The following is a 15,146-nucleotide window of genomic DNA, read 5'->3' as shown; positions in this document are numbered from 1 at the left end:
TACAGCCAGATGCCCATACCTGAAGCACTCGAAACTGCCAAACAAAGGCTCCAAGCCTTGGCCAGCCGCCTAAAGAGATACACAAGAGAGAATGAAGCCAGGAGAATCAACCGGCTCTTCGCCACCCAACCAGCTAAAGTGTACTCTCAATGGAAGGGTAATAACAACAGAGCTGACCCACCAAGGCTGGAGACTGAACAATACTGGAAAGGCATATGGGAAAGGGAGGCGTCCAACAACAGCAATGCACAGTGGCTAACCTCTGTACAATAGGACCACAGCAACCTCCCTGAACAAGCCCCAGTAACCATCACTGTAGCAGATGTCCAAGAAAGAATCTCAGGTATGAAAAACTGGACAGCACCAGGACCTGACATGATCCATGCCTACTGGCTAAAGAAACTCACCACCCTCCATGAGCGACTGGCAGCTCAAATGAACCAGCTGAATGGTTAACTGAAGGGTGCACAATCCTGATACAGAAGGATCCCTCAAAGGGTTCAGTCCCATCCAACTATCGGCCAATAACCTGTCTCTCTACAACATGGAAGCTCATGTCAGGCATCATAGCGGCTAAGATAAGGGGCCACATGGATAAATACATGAGCATGGCACATAAGGGCATAGGCATAAATAGCAGAGGAGCCAAACACCAACTCCTTGTAGACCACACAGTCACCCGAGACTGCAAAACCCGACACACCAACCTGTGTACCGCTTGGATTGATTACAAGAAAGCCTATGACTCAATGCCACACACTTGGATCATTGAATGCTTAGAGATGTACAACATCAATATGACCCTAAGAGCCTTCATTGCAAACTCGATGGGGCTGTGGAAAACCACCCTTGAAGCCAACTGCAAACCACTTGCACAAGTGTCCATCAAATGTGGCCTATACTAAGGAGATGCTCTGTCCCCACTGCTGACCACAGGCACAGTGGTGCCTGTGGTCATCGGGGCCCTCAGGGCAGTCACCCCCAAACTGGAGCTGTGGCTAAAACAGATCCCAGGAACAACATCAGACATCTCAGTCCAGAAATGTGCAGTTCTAGGCACATGCAAGATACTGGAGGAACCCTCAAGCTCCCAGGCCTCTGGTAGAGGACTCGAGCTCAGAAGATGTAAGAAACCACTCGCGGGTGAGGAGGGAATTTTTTATAGCGTCTTTGTGTGCTTTGGAGTTTCAGTGCTGATTCCTATTTTTGTGAAGCGATAAAAGTTGGGTAGCTCTTGCATTGCTACAAAATAAAGCTGTATGTCCTCCTTCAGCCCACTGTCTGCAATGTTGACACCTTGAGATGCCATGAAACCTAAATTCTGAACATCATGACATGGAGTCATCCCAGTTTTCCATGTCTGGCATTGATTTTAGCTTTTAAACTGGTTCTATTGATCCTGTGTCCAGACAGAGGGATAATCAGTAGCTTAGCATCTTGACCTGTTTGTTCTGAAGATCCTGCAGCTTCCACTTCTCTTCCTAACATGGCGCCTCCTCACCCTGACTCTCATACTGATGGGAGGAACCACAGAGCTCTGTTAGGTTAAAGCTCATCTTCTGAAGTTGGGATATTTTTCCTCCAACAGGTTCCAGAGGAATCACCTCAAACCAGATGTTGGACTGGATTTTATTTCAATGTCATTTGTGAATGTTAGAGCCTCATTTTCAACAGTGGAGCTATAAAGGCTGAAAAAGGTTATTATTTTGGAGAAAGTCTCATCAACATCAATATTTCCACTAAATAAGAAGCAAAAAAAAATTTGTTTGAGAGAGGAAAAGCCTCTCAGACTCTGAGCTCAAAGCACCAAACTATTTTTTTTATGTTAGACAATTAATTTAATTTCACATAATTATCGCAGTAGAAGCCATTTGTTTGTTAAATACTTAATGAAACATATTTACCGTGTTTGATGTTTGTTGTAAATGACGTTTAGTCACAAAGGACAAGGTAATTAGTCCAAGTTTGTCGTTTATTGAACGTTCAGAAACTACAGCGGCTGTGATGCACCAAGACAAAGGTAAACAAAGGTAAAACAACCTGAACAGGTGATCGACTCTAAACCACTCGCACCTTTTTACTCGCTTTGTCATTTAAGCACACCCGTTGCCATGGCAATCTCCTGCGCTCCACAAGTCGACCAGAGATTACGTTAAAACATAACCTTCAGTCCGTCACAATATCAGGTTTACAGGCTTGATAATAAGCCTCTCATGAACACAGCGGTGGTTGATTAGTTCATTTTAAACTCCTGCTCTGCTAGTTATTTTTTTAATGGAACCGAAACGCACTGAATTGCGCAACACCTTGTTGACACAATCATCACTGAGATTATTATTGTTGTTGGGTCATTAATTTGAACACAATTTGTTGATTTTTTTTTCTGTTCTTTAATAAAGTTATGAACGTTTTGATAAGGAGCCAGAGGAGAACGTGCTGGTCTCATCGTCACCTAATGTTTGTCACTTAATGCCGAGATCAACTCAAAACCTTCCTGCTCTAGTAAAGCACAAACAGTTCAGAAACGATATGAAATGGGAAAAACGCTATTTATTAACTGATTAAGTCGTGTTTTAGATTGTTCTTGAAAAACTAATCACTCACGGCTGCACAGTGAACCCATTGATTCTTTACAGCAGACAGCCGCTCCCCTCTCTTGCAGGTACTGCGTACCTCCGCTAAATCTTTTAGGGATACGCAGTACCCTGCTGTACCCGCCTACTTTCACCCCTGACTATAACTTTATCAATGCATTTTTTTAACAGTTTGGGTTTAACAGTAATTAAGAGCTGATCTGCATTTTGATTTAGTAGTTCACACCGAATATAGCACTTGAATTAGTTTCTCTCAATTCTAGATACCAGTACTATTATTGTGCTGATTTATTTGGAAATAGTGCTATTGGATATGCTGTGGTGGCGCAGGGGTTAAGCACAGTCCACATATGGAGGCTTCAGTCCTCAACGTGGCCGTTGCAGGTTCGATTCCCGGCCTGGCGACCTTTGTGGCTTCTTTTTCCCCTTCTCTCATTACCCTGTCAACTGACTATCAAATAAAGGCCACTAGAGCCAATAAAACCTTAAAAAAAAAAAAGGAAATAGTGCCATTATGCTCGTCATAGAGTTGTGATGTGTCTCAACACCGACTGACATTTTGTTTACTGCAGAAGTCCAGTGAAGTTTGATTTTCTTTGAAGAAAAAAACATGTTTAGCTGTTTTATAATGAGAAGTTGCTTGTTAAAAAAAGTAAACTGTTTTGGAAGTGTTTTATTTTGAAAGGTGATGTTTTACTGTGAAAAGTTCCCCCAGACGGGGTAAAGGGTTTAAGGAGAAGTTTTGGGGAGTTTGGTGAGGGTTGGTTGAGAAGCTTAAAAAGAAATTAAATGTTTGACACTGAGAAAGAGCCCAATCATGACTGAGGATTATCCTTCAAAGGAGAATCAGTATCTGGACACCCACGAGTCTTACACTGGTGGCAGCGGTGGGATAGTTTGGGACTCTTCTCACAGTTGGTCTGACTTTTTTTGGTGCGAGCTAGCCGTTATTTCGGTATAGCGCCACTACAAATTTCACCCCATTCTTTTTGGTTCATGGTAGGGAGGCTCGTTTACCAGCCGATCTTTTCCTTAGTGCTCCCACTAACAATGAGCAAACACACATGTGCACCTAATGAGTATGCTACCAGTCTCCTAAGCAAACTGTGTTCTGCTTTTGACACTGCAGCTGCTAACGTTGCTTGTGATTAGCTTAACAACCATTTGATATATTATACATAATGCAGGAAGAATTAAGGGGATTTCATAACTGACGTACGGACAGAAAGAGGTTATTGTTATGTTTCCAGTGTTGATGAAGACAAAATAAATGGATGGGAGCAATTATGTGGTGACAGACGGATTCCTAGTAAATGACTCTTGCCGCCTGCTCTTTTCACACTGGTGCTAAATAAACAAGCTCTGGTGTCATCACGATTGAGTGGAATTACAGCATAGCCACAAAAATGTTAATGTATTGGAATTTATCAGTTGAGACTAGTGTGTATGTTATAGTTATGTAATTTTGTAACTGAGTTTTTGTATGAAGACATACAAAACCTCACTTAGATTTCCAACATTTCAGGTTGAATGACATACAGGTGTGTTCAAAATAAGAGCGGTCCCACATCAGTAGGAAGATACGTGGCTAATTTGGTTTACATTTCAACCGTTACACTGCAATTAAGTTTATGGAAAGTTTAGTAAAGGCAGAGAGGGAGAGTTACCCACAGATGCATGGTCATGTGGTTCATGTAGCTCTCAATAGTTCCAAAGATCTCAGTGCTGTCAGTCAGTTTGAATGGCTTTTGGTGTGATGCAAATAAATGACTTTTCTTATTTTCTCCCATGACTTTCAGTTATTTTTGAACAATAATGAATTGATTACTTCACTATGTATTTTATCAAAGCATTTTAGATGCAGCAGGGACATTTGTACCCGTTTAGAGGTGATGAATGATACATTATAGGGAAACAACACTGCTAACAGTAGAATATATTTAGGCTACAGAACATATCTAACATGTCTATGCAATACACTGATAGGTATATTTAAAGTGTTTTATAATAATATTATGCATGTAAATAGGAAAAAAAAAAAACGGGAGTAATACCAATTATAGGGTTGTTTCTGATGTCCTTTGTTAGTTTGAGAATGGTATATCTTGTCGGTGCCAGCAGTTAGCTCTACTCCAGTTTACCTTCAGATCTACATCCTACAAAGAAATTTAAATATAAAAAAAATCCAGATATTAAAGATGGAAAATTAGTTTAATGCAGAGTTCAATTACAATCGTAATTACAGATTAAATGTGATTACAGATTTATTATATAATCTGTAATAATTACAGATTTAATCAGATTAAAGAGGTTTTAAATGACAGAGGAAAATATGTACCGTAGCCGTAGATGTTTTGGTTGAAGACCTGGAACAAATTCTTAATTTCTGTTGCAGAAGAATTAATCTATGTTTTCCTAATAAGAAGTGAGTATTTGGGTCTACACCAGAGTTAATTGTACTTGTAGTCAGGCAACTAAATTATAATTTATTGATTAAAATGCTTATTTAAAAGAAACTGTTTCTCTTTAAAAATATTAGATGACAAAATAAGTGTATATTTTACCAAACAAATTATACAATATGTAAAATTGGAAGCTTTAATAAAGTATTTTATTTTCATTTGTACTATTTATTATACACAAAACTCCACAAGGAGGATAGGAGAACTTGAGACAAAAGAAAAATAATAGAGTCGTACAAATGGTTTTAACAATGAAAAAGAAATTGGGTTACTTTTTTTTTCTTTTTTTTTAAACAAAGTTTTAGATAAAAGTCATTGTCATGAAGAATAAGAGAGGTATTAGATGGAGCAAATGCACATTGAAAAAAAAACATACAGCGCAGTTTTTCTGAGGTCAACAAGCTACGTGGTTCTTCAAATCCATGAGTATTCTGCTCCCAGACAGCAGAATGCAGCAAAGAAGACTGCAGCACATTAAGCTGAAACCAGGTCAATGTCAATTTTATTTATAAACCACTTTAAAAACAGATATCAACTGCACCAAAGTGTCAGGAGAAGTTCTCCACGTACTCAGACTAAAGATTAAGTCTGACAGAGGTGAATAGAGAATGTGTACTAACTCTAGATTAAGTCGGACCTAGGTAAAGGGAAGTTTTTTGGAGATGTGACTTTGGTTGGTCATACAGGAGCTACAGCAAAATCATCCTCAAAATCATTGAGAGCAACTTACATAGGAAAATCTCACTTGGGCAGTTTCTTCTGACAGTCAACTCAGACAGCTACAGTGTCAGGAGGATGACAGTTTTCTGGCAGAGGTCCTGGACATAAATAATACAAAGTAAGTTAATCAACTTTCCTGCAATAAATATCAATTTTATAAAGGTTAAGGTGTTAAATGTATTTTGTTCAAACATCTTGATTCAGTGCTTTCGTAGGACAGAGGTGATCTTACCTTTGTAATGCTTTGTTTGCATCATGCTTTAATTGATTCTTGTGTGGTTTACCTGGAAAATATATTTTACTAATTACTCATCTTCACAATCACTTTTGCCTTAATGATAATGTCCCCATTTATCCAGCCATCTCTGATGAAGGAAATGACTTAAACTAAGTTACCCACATCAATTTTGCAGAAATAAAGGGCAATAGTTGACAGTTCAGTAACCGGAATTACCACAAGCATGAGAAAATCATCAACTTTCAAAAGTTAAGCTGCAATGGATATTACTAAATGCTGAATTACAGCGTTTTGTAATATCTAACAGCTTCTGTGTTAGATTTACTGAAATCTGAGGAAGGGGGACTAGTTTAATTGGCCAACCTAAAAAGTAATACATTATAAGTGCAGCTTACTAATTTGTATTTGTGAACAAACAGATCCCAAACTCAAGGATTAATCTCATAGCATCAGAGTGTAGCTATGGTAACAAAACTATCAATATTGTTCTTTGAACTTTTACAAACTAAACTTGCAAGCTCCTTAAAATCTTAAATTTAAATGTTAAACAATTAAAAATATTTGGTAACACTTTATTTGACGGGGTGTGACACTGTCATGACACTGTCATAAACATGACGTAACTGCTGTCATGAACATGAGTAAGCCTCCATGAATATTTATGACTGTTGTCATAAGGTGTCATTTGGTAAATCTTGACACTTTTAATACAGAGTTGGCATTATTCAGAATGTCTTAGTTATAACAGCTTGACATTAACCAAGAAATCATGATCTGACCTAAATTTGTTATAAAAGTATTGTCGATTAAACTTTAAAAATTATGTAGCTTTATGTGATAGTATTATATTGCTCTGCCATTTTGTTTAGTCTTAAATTTCTTAATTTGATTGATCCTAAAGTTTTACAGCAAGATGTCTACAAAGCACTTATGAACTTTGCATTTGAAACTTTATTTAAGGCTGTTTTACGTAGTGCAATGCACCATCTCCACCAGTGAGAGGCAGCAGTGAAACGAACAGGCATGCAGTGTGTGGGTGAAGAAGTAATCTTCCATCTTGTGGGGCCAACCTAACACAAGTTATAACCATAGACATAAGGATAGACGCCTCATTGGACCGCTCTCGTCTATTGTCGCTGACGAGATTTAGGGCGGCCATCTTGGAGCGGTCCACCACTCCACTCAGCATTATGTGTTTAGCAGCACAATGACGTATCAGCGCATTTAATCGATCATAACACGCTTTTTTGTTACTGGAAACCATATTCAAACATCTATCAAAGCTACATTTATAAACAATTGTATTTCTTAATTATGTTTTTAATACATAGTTCAGCATATTTAAATATGCTTAGTGGCTATAACAATAGAATAGGAATGGAATATTCTGATATTGATGTATGATGAGCATATTACAAAGCACACAGCCATTCATAATGTATTTTGTAAGATCAATACATATTTATATAACTATATAAACATAATTAAATAATGATTAATAATGACAAATAAATAATGATTAATACTGAATAATATATATTGGATACATGTATGTATGTATGTATGTATGTATGTATGTATGTATGTATGTATGTATGTATGTATGTATGTATGTATTGTCGAGAAAAGTCGAGCTCATCCCACTTCCCCATGCTGGAGATTTTAGTTTAATAGTAATAATAAATAAAATTACCTTAAAATTAATTACACAGGTGACATCAAGACCCAACAATAGAGTCAGACTGTAATAAAATGAATCTGGTTGTGTGTGTTGTTATTGTGTCCTGCAAACTTTGTTTAATTCTACTTTTTTCTATTTAATCATAAAAAATCAAAGTCAGGCAGAAAGAGAGTCATGAAACAGGAAGAGCTGGTTTCCTTAATAAAGAGGAAGTTTCTATCTTGCATCAGGCTAAAAATAGTTCAGACCATTCCTTATTTTAAAGCATTAAAGGTTTTTAAAGAATAAAATCTAAACATTTTGAGAGATTGGATAAAACCCAGAGTAAAATACTTAAAATAATGACTTATAATTATGTCAATAATTAATATTGGTTTAACCAGTAGTTGATGTTGGTTTGATTATAAGAATATTTACACTTACTCTTACACTTGTGGAAGTACTTAAAGGTGAAACAAGTAACTGTAACATGATATCAGATAATTAGAATAATGGATATTCTTGGTTTCTTTTCAGAAGTGTCTGTAATAACTCACATTATGATTATAATAAGAGCAACTAATAAGTTATGGTTATTATAACATTATAAATGAATGTTAAATCAAAAAGGTTATAAATGTGATTTTGACATTGAACTTGAAAAGGTGTAAAATGTTGTAACTGTAATTAAAGGTCACTGATGTTGTGTTGAAGGTAGATGGTAGGTGAAAGGTCAGGGGAAAAGAGGAACTGATAGGAGAGCAGAGGTGACCAATAATCTTAATCTTAAACATATTTTAAAGGAAGGCAAATAGATTTTTTCTCCCCAATTTTAATCTAGCAAATTAAAAGCTAATATGCAGTGGTGGAGAAAGTACTCAAAAAATGTACTTAAGTAAAAGTCAAAGTACCACATTAACATTTTACTTAAGTAAAAGTAAAAAGGTGCTGGCTTTTAAAAATACTTAAGTATTACAAGTAAAAGTACTTGCTGAATGCATTACCTAATCGCTAATATCATTAAGTGTACCGATCGTATTTAATTTTAATACATCAGAAATGTGCCATTTTAATTAACACTACCACAGATTAAACGTGTTCTTATTGTGTTTATTCTCTGCAACAGTTTAGACTTAGATATGTGATTCTATGAATCATAATTTTAGGGATGGAAACATCTTGTTTCCTGTCCTAACACAGCATGAACTTCATTAGTGACATTTATTTAGAAAGAAATCCAACTGAAAGGGGATGGAAAGAAGGTGAGGGGAGGCAACCAAGGAGCCATGTAGCAGAGTTGTAGTCAAGACCACCAAACCCGAGAAAAAGACCAGCGCCCTGTGCTACATGACACAATAAAATTAAGTTTACCTATCAAAATTGGATCTCAGATTGATCTGAAAGATCCACATTCCCATAAAAACACCTAGATATTAAATACTTAGAGCTGAAATATATTTAACCAGTATTAGTTAAAACTCATTTCATTCTGTTTTGCTTTTATCGCTGTGCTATAATCCGCAGAGGTCTCCTGCCATCCCTAGAAAAATAACGCCCTGGGCGGTTGCCCATATTGCCCATGTCAGAAACCACAACTGAAACATTGTAATTAACGGTAAATAACGTTCAACTGTCCAACGGCACAACAAGTAACCAAGCAGAAGGAGCACCGTGACTGTTCTCACCATAGACATTAATACATAGATGCCTCATGCAGCGGGTCGGCCCGTTGCAGCGATACGTAACAGCGTCCGCCATATTGAATGTGGAATATGTGCCAGTAGCTAATACAAGTGAATGGACCGAACTTTATAAAGTGCCGTTCTACAAAGTATTTTAAGTTAAAAACTTAAAATACTTTTTAAATATCACGTCCACAGCGCTTACCTTTCTTCAAGCTTTCTTTCCAAGTGACGCTAAAATTTGGACGAAGTCTCACCGTCTGTGGAAGCGAAGCTGCTGATTTTACATGCCATTGACACATTTTCTCTCACACATTAATATATTTGGCAATCAAAGAAATTACTAAAGACAGAGTTTCTAACTTTTGATGTGATTATTTAATTGTTTTGGGGCATTTCTGAATAAAGAGCACAATGTTTAATTTGATAGAAATGATTCTGATAATTTTTATATTGAAATTGATGAACGGACACATTTTTACAGTGTTTTATTGAAGAATATATTTACATAATTTAATGTACATTTAACATTTCCAAACAAGAAACAAATAATTTTCCTGTATTTATTTTTATACATTATTGAGAAATAACTTTTGATTTATAAATCAGTCATTGTCAAACATTAAAATACATATTTTTCTTACTTTTTTCCAGAGAATAAATATTTATTACAGTATGTCAACTCTGCTATTGACAGCAAAGAGTGAAAATAATTCTAGCAGAGTAAATTATTTTTATTTCATTACATAAGCTGTATTAATACACTAATACTTCGGATTGAGATATTAAAAAATACACAGAAAGTGAAAGAATAAAACATGTATTTATTATACTGGAACACTGGTCACACTGGGAGAACTCAATGACTTCTGAGACGTCCTGGTTCACAGGCTAAAGCCAAGAAGAAAAGAGAAATTATCCTAAAGTGTAATAGAAAATACATAAATGTTTCCTTCACATTCATAAAAAGACATTTTCAGCATGTTGGGCTCTGACTCGTAGCATCTTTATAGCTAAATACCGACATGGTGAAGCTGAGCTGGAAACAGACTGAAGACCAGCAGCTCCAGCTCTGATCCTGACTGACCTTTACTCACTAAATCCTCTGGTTTTTAACTAACTTCTACTCTAAACAGCGGTTTTTCATCAACTCTCTCATTAGAAAACAGTATGAAAACGTTAGCTGCTATGCTAACAATCAGTGGTTACTTCGGGCCAATTTAGCTACATAGGAAATATTTCTCGGTTGTTTCTGGCTGCAAAGTCAAGTAATTCTGATCTTTCATCCTTACCTGGGGAAGGTAATCCTAATGAATCCAGTTTGTTTCGTAAAACGGTTGAAACACACAGCACAGGACTTGAGGAGCTCCGATCGCCCTGCTGCTACATAGAAGATGGTGGACGCTGTTACGTAGGACTCAGCGCTCCATGAGGCGTCTACGTATTGATGTCTATGGTTCTCACCCTCCCTCCCACTGTGAGGTTTGTCACCATGACAGGAGACGAAATCGGTCAATGAGCATGCTCTGCGTTCATACGTTCAACTTTTACTTATTCGGCGATTAAATAAATGTGTGTGTCTGTTTGTCTGTCTATATATAGCTACTGCGGTGTACACAAGAACAAAGAACGGCTCTCAGTGAGGCTTCAGTCCTTAGTACTTAGTAAAGATCCGTCCAGAAGAATCGGATCGTTCCTGAATGTCATATCACTGTATTGCAGACTTTGGTCACAGCGTTGTTCCATATATGCAACACCTCCGTCAACACACAATAATTCAGCGCATGAGTGACAACTTTTTTTCATGCTAGATGCAACACATGTCTCTGTACAGCTAGCTTTGCTAGCATCACGTCCACAGATCTTACCTTTCTTTAAGCTTTCTTTCCAAGTGACGCTAAAAGTTGGACGAAGTCCCACCGTCTGTGAAAGCGAAGCGCTGCTGATTTTACATGTCGCAATATATTATGATTTATGCAGCTATTATGGATTAGACAGACATCTCCCGCTCAGAAGAATCCACTGCACATGTCTCAGAGCCGCGTGCGAGTAAAGGTGGAGGCGATGGATGCCAACAGACACGTAAGTCACGTTGTGCTTGGATTTTACGGCGCCACCTTAAGTCCCTGAACTTCACATTTTAACGGAAAAAGCTCAATGCGACTTTGATGTAACGAGTAACGCAACAGTTTTGTATAAAAAACCGGGGAATGGCGGCGCTTTTGACATTTCTCTAACATTTGGAAAAATGGTTTACTAATTTTATCATTACTCCGGTTATACTTGGCCTATTAACACAATTTAAAAACTGGTGTGTAGTTTATAATGTGCACTTTAAGCTCAAGTTGAAAGTGAGACTGAGGGAGGCGGAGTCTCGCTGCTATGCCGTAACAAACTAGATGTTAAAAAGAGCTATAAGGCTATGGACCCCTATGGTTTAACGGATCGATACTCGCGGATGAAAAATTGATACTTTCCGAGGGCGGAAAATATCGATATATATCGCCGAATCGATTTATTCATACAGCCCTAGTGGATTCTTGGAGACTCCCTGTTATACTCAGCCCCGGCTCCAGATGAACGGGGGAAAATCAACTTTGTTGGGGGAAAAATTAATCGTAGCTGAACATAGGCGACACCAGTATCCCACAATCTACTTGTTAACAAGCTTAAGGTGCTGTACTGCTATTAGGTAGTCATATTTTAGCTAACATTACCTGCATTCAACAGTATTACTCAACAGTCAGTTAGTTTGGGGGAAAACTGTGAAAAGTTCTTTGCGTTTTGCTGGTTTTCTGCCATGATTCTAACTCACCTGCGTAGCTCTGCACAGCAGCAGCAGGTCTCCTTCACTGCGGCACAGGTCTAAACCCAGTGAAGGCAGCTCAGAAAAACAGGTTACGACATGTTAATAGATTAAACAGTTTTAGCTGCTGATAAAAGTGACAGAGGAGCATTTGACACTGTAATAACTGAATGACATCTTTATAATTGTTGCTACTAATTTAACTTTATTTGAGGTAATAGTTAATATTAATGACATAGTTTTTGGAATTGTATTAACACTTAATGACATCTTCATAACTGTTGCTACTTGTTCCACTTGATGTAAAAGGGATTTTTATTGACTCTGTTATTAAATCATTTGACAGTGTAATAAAGCTTAATGAAATCTTTATTATTGGTCCTACTTGTTTTTCTTTATTTCAGGTAGTGGAAATATTTTTACTGTTTTGTTTGACAGTGTAATAACACTTAACATTATTATGACTACTATTATGATAAATGTTGATTCTTGGTTAATGTCAAGATGTCATAACGACATTTGGAATAATGTCAACTTTGTATTAAAAGTGTCATGATTTACCAAATGACATTTAATGACAACAGTCATAAATATTCATAAAGACTTACCCATGTTCATGACAGGTGTTGTGCTATATTCATGACAGTGTCATGACAGTCTTATTTACACCTCATCAAATAAAGTGTTACCAAATATTTTAATTTATGTATGCTGAAGCCATCAAATCAAATTTAGCAGCATTGATAATCTCAATAAATAAATGCTACATATACCTGTGGTCTGTGTTAAAATATTAGGATTTATGGGGCCCCTGAAGGCCTGGGGGTCCGTTAGAACTTCTGACTTAATTTGGATTAAATAGAAGTGCAAATAATTGATATTAAATCTAATTGTATTTTTTGATTTGCTGTTGGTTTAGATAGCATTTTACTGGCAATGTTTTCCCGTAACATATAATTACCCAGAAATATTTGTACATTTCCTGTCTACTTAACATCTTTTAATACAAAGAGATGTCCACATGGTGGACCGCCTCGGCGCCCTTACCACCGGGCTTAACAAGTTTTCTGGAGGAAACCCTGCTCCTCATACACTGAGTAAAAGTATAGAAAACAAACAAGCAGACCCAACATGCATGGCATGCATGCTACTGGTTCTGTGAAATTGAATAGTTTACATCATGCTCTTCAGCTCCACCCTCCAGCATTGACTGTTAACAGGCCTGGGAAGGTGTGTAGACAAAAGCTTTCATAGGCTAGCTTTTGTCTGGCTTATCTAGCAGGAAATTCCGTATTTTCCGCACTATAAGGCACACTTAAAAACCTTCAATTTCCTCAAAAGCCGACAGTGCGCCTTATATATGAACCAACATTGAACCACAACAGGTCTAGCAACTAAGGTAAGCAGCAGCCGACTTCATTTTCGCCCGTAGAAGAAGTGCGCGGTGCATGCTGGGATAGTTGTCAGAATGCTGGTTTGTTAATAAAGTTTGATAAAAGCCAGGGGATCGGGGGAAGAGAGACAGAGACTGCGGCGGCAGCGTGTCGGTTGGTCTGTGTTACCCAGAAAGCAGTTGGGCACAATATCGCAACACCGACACCATGAGTGAAACAATGACTGGGGCAGACTACTATATAAAGTACTCGGGGACCATTTCTTTACAAATGTGGATGTGTAATAATAGAGTACGGAACAAATTGGTAACCCAAACTGAAGCGTCTACTCTATGTGCCTTATAATGCGATGCGCCTTTTATATGAAAAAAGTTTTTGGTTTGGGAATCTGGTAGCTGCCCTTGAGGGGGGGGGGAGGGGGTACTGTTGTGATCTATGTTTTTTATGTATTTATTTTCAAGTTTTTCTGTGTTTATTAGTCTGTTCCCCTGTGAGTATCTGTGTCTTCCCTGTTTATTGTTCCCAGCTGTGTCTAGTTCCCTGATTACCCTCCCTGTGTATTTAAACCCACCTGTTGTCTTCGTCTCATTTCGGGTCTGTTATGTGCTTCGGGCACATTATCATTTTTGTCTATTTCTTTTCCTTGTTTTCTTATAGACTTTAGTTGAATGACCTTTTGTTAATCTATTTTGGAGTTTGGATAATTCCCTTTTGGTTATTTAATTACGTTAATTTTTGGCGCTGTTGGTCCGCCTATAAATAGGCTGGCTTTCGGCATGTTGGGAGTCCCGCCATCTTCTTTCCTGAGCTCCGCCTTTTCCACTCGTTTCCGCTCGCTCCACCCGCGCGGTGCGCGGACATCCAGTCGCTGTGGGCCGCAGCTGACTTTCCAGTCTGCCATGCGGTATTTCTGTTAGCCTTTGGTTGCTATTCTTGTGATTTTGGCCTGGTGGGACCGGTTGTCCTGTTTTCGATCTTTCTTTTTATTAAATTCTTTTTTGCTTTAGTCCGGTACCAGTAGGGGCTTCGACGGCCCTGTGTAGGGTCGGCCCCCTGCTGTACCGTTTTGTTCTGTTTGATCGGCTCACCAGGTCCAACTTTCTGTTAATACTTTTGGGGTTTTGTTTTTCTTTACTTTTTGGAACACGGGATCTGAGGGCCTTAACGCCATTTTCTTCACAGAAAATCAGAAGAAGCTGAACTAAGAAAATCAAAGTGAAGAGAATTTATAAATAAAACATTTTGTTAAACCCTCATCTTTTTGTCTCGTGTCCTCAAATATGTTGTGCCCTTGGTGGACGTGACAGGGTCCTCGTTGTGTAACATTCTTGCTGCCTGTGTTCCGTTCTGTGGGTTTTCATCATCATCCTCATCCTGGGTCTGCCTGCGTCCTCCCTCGCCACTCTACCTCCGCAAATCATGACACCCACTGAACTTTAGTGGACTGAGGGAGAGAAACAGAGGCTATATCTTGGTGAAACCACAAGGATTACCTTAAGTGAAAATACAGAATTTTCATTTTAACTCAGTTTAAGAAAGTCTGTCATACCATGATCCTTGTCAATGACCTTGTCTGTGCATATGCAGTCT

General features: G+C 37.9%; 1 protein-coding gene across 20 annotated transcripts in view; it reads left to right on the top strand.

Moving 5' to 3' along the window:
* cemip (cell migration inducing hyaluronidase 1) overlaps positions 1–15,146 on the top strand; it is a 226,456-nt gene that overhangs the window by 66,948 nt on the left and 144,362 nt on the right. The gene's annotated exons all lie outside the window — the stretch shown is intronic.

Source organism: Poecilia reticulata, chromosome 3 (assembly GCF_904066995.2).
Source record: "Poecilia reticulata chromosome 3, P_reticulata-male-v2, whole genome shotgun sequence".
Classification (NCBI taxonomy): Eukaryota; Metazoa; Chordata; class Actinopteri; order Cyprinodontiformes; family Poeciliidae; genus Poecilia; species Poecilia reticulata.
The sequence above is the reverse complement of the archived record's forward strand: the minus strand, read 5'-3'. Positions and strand labels throughout refer to the sequence as shown.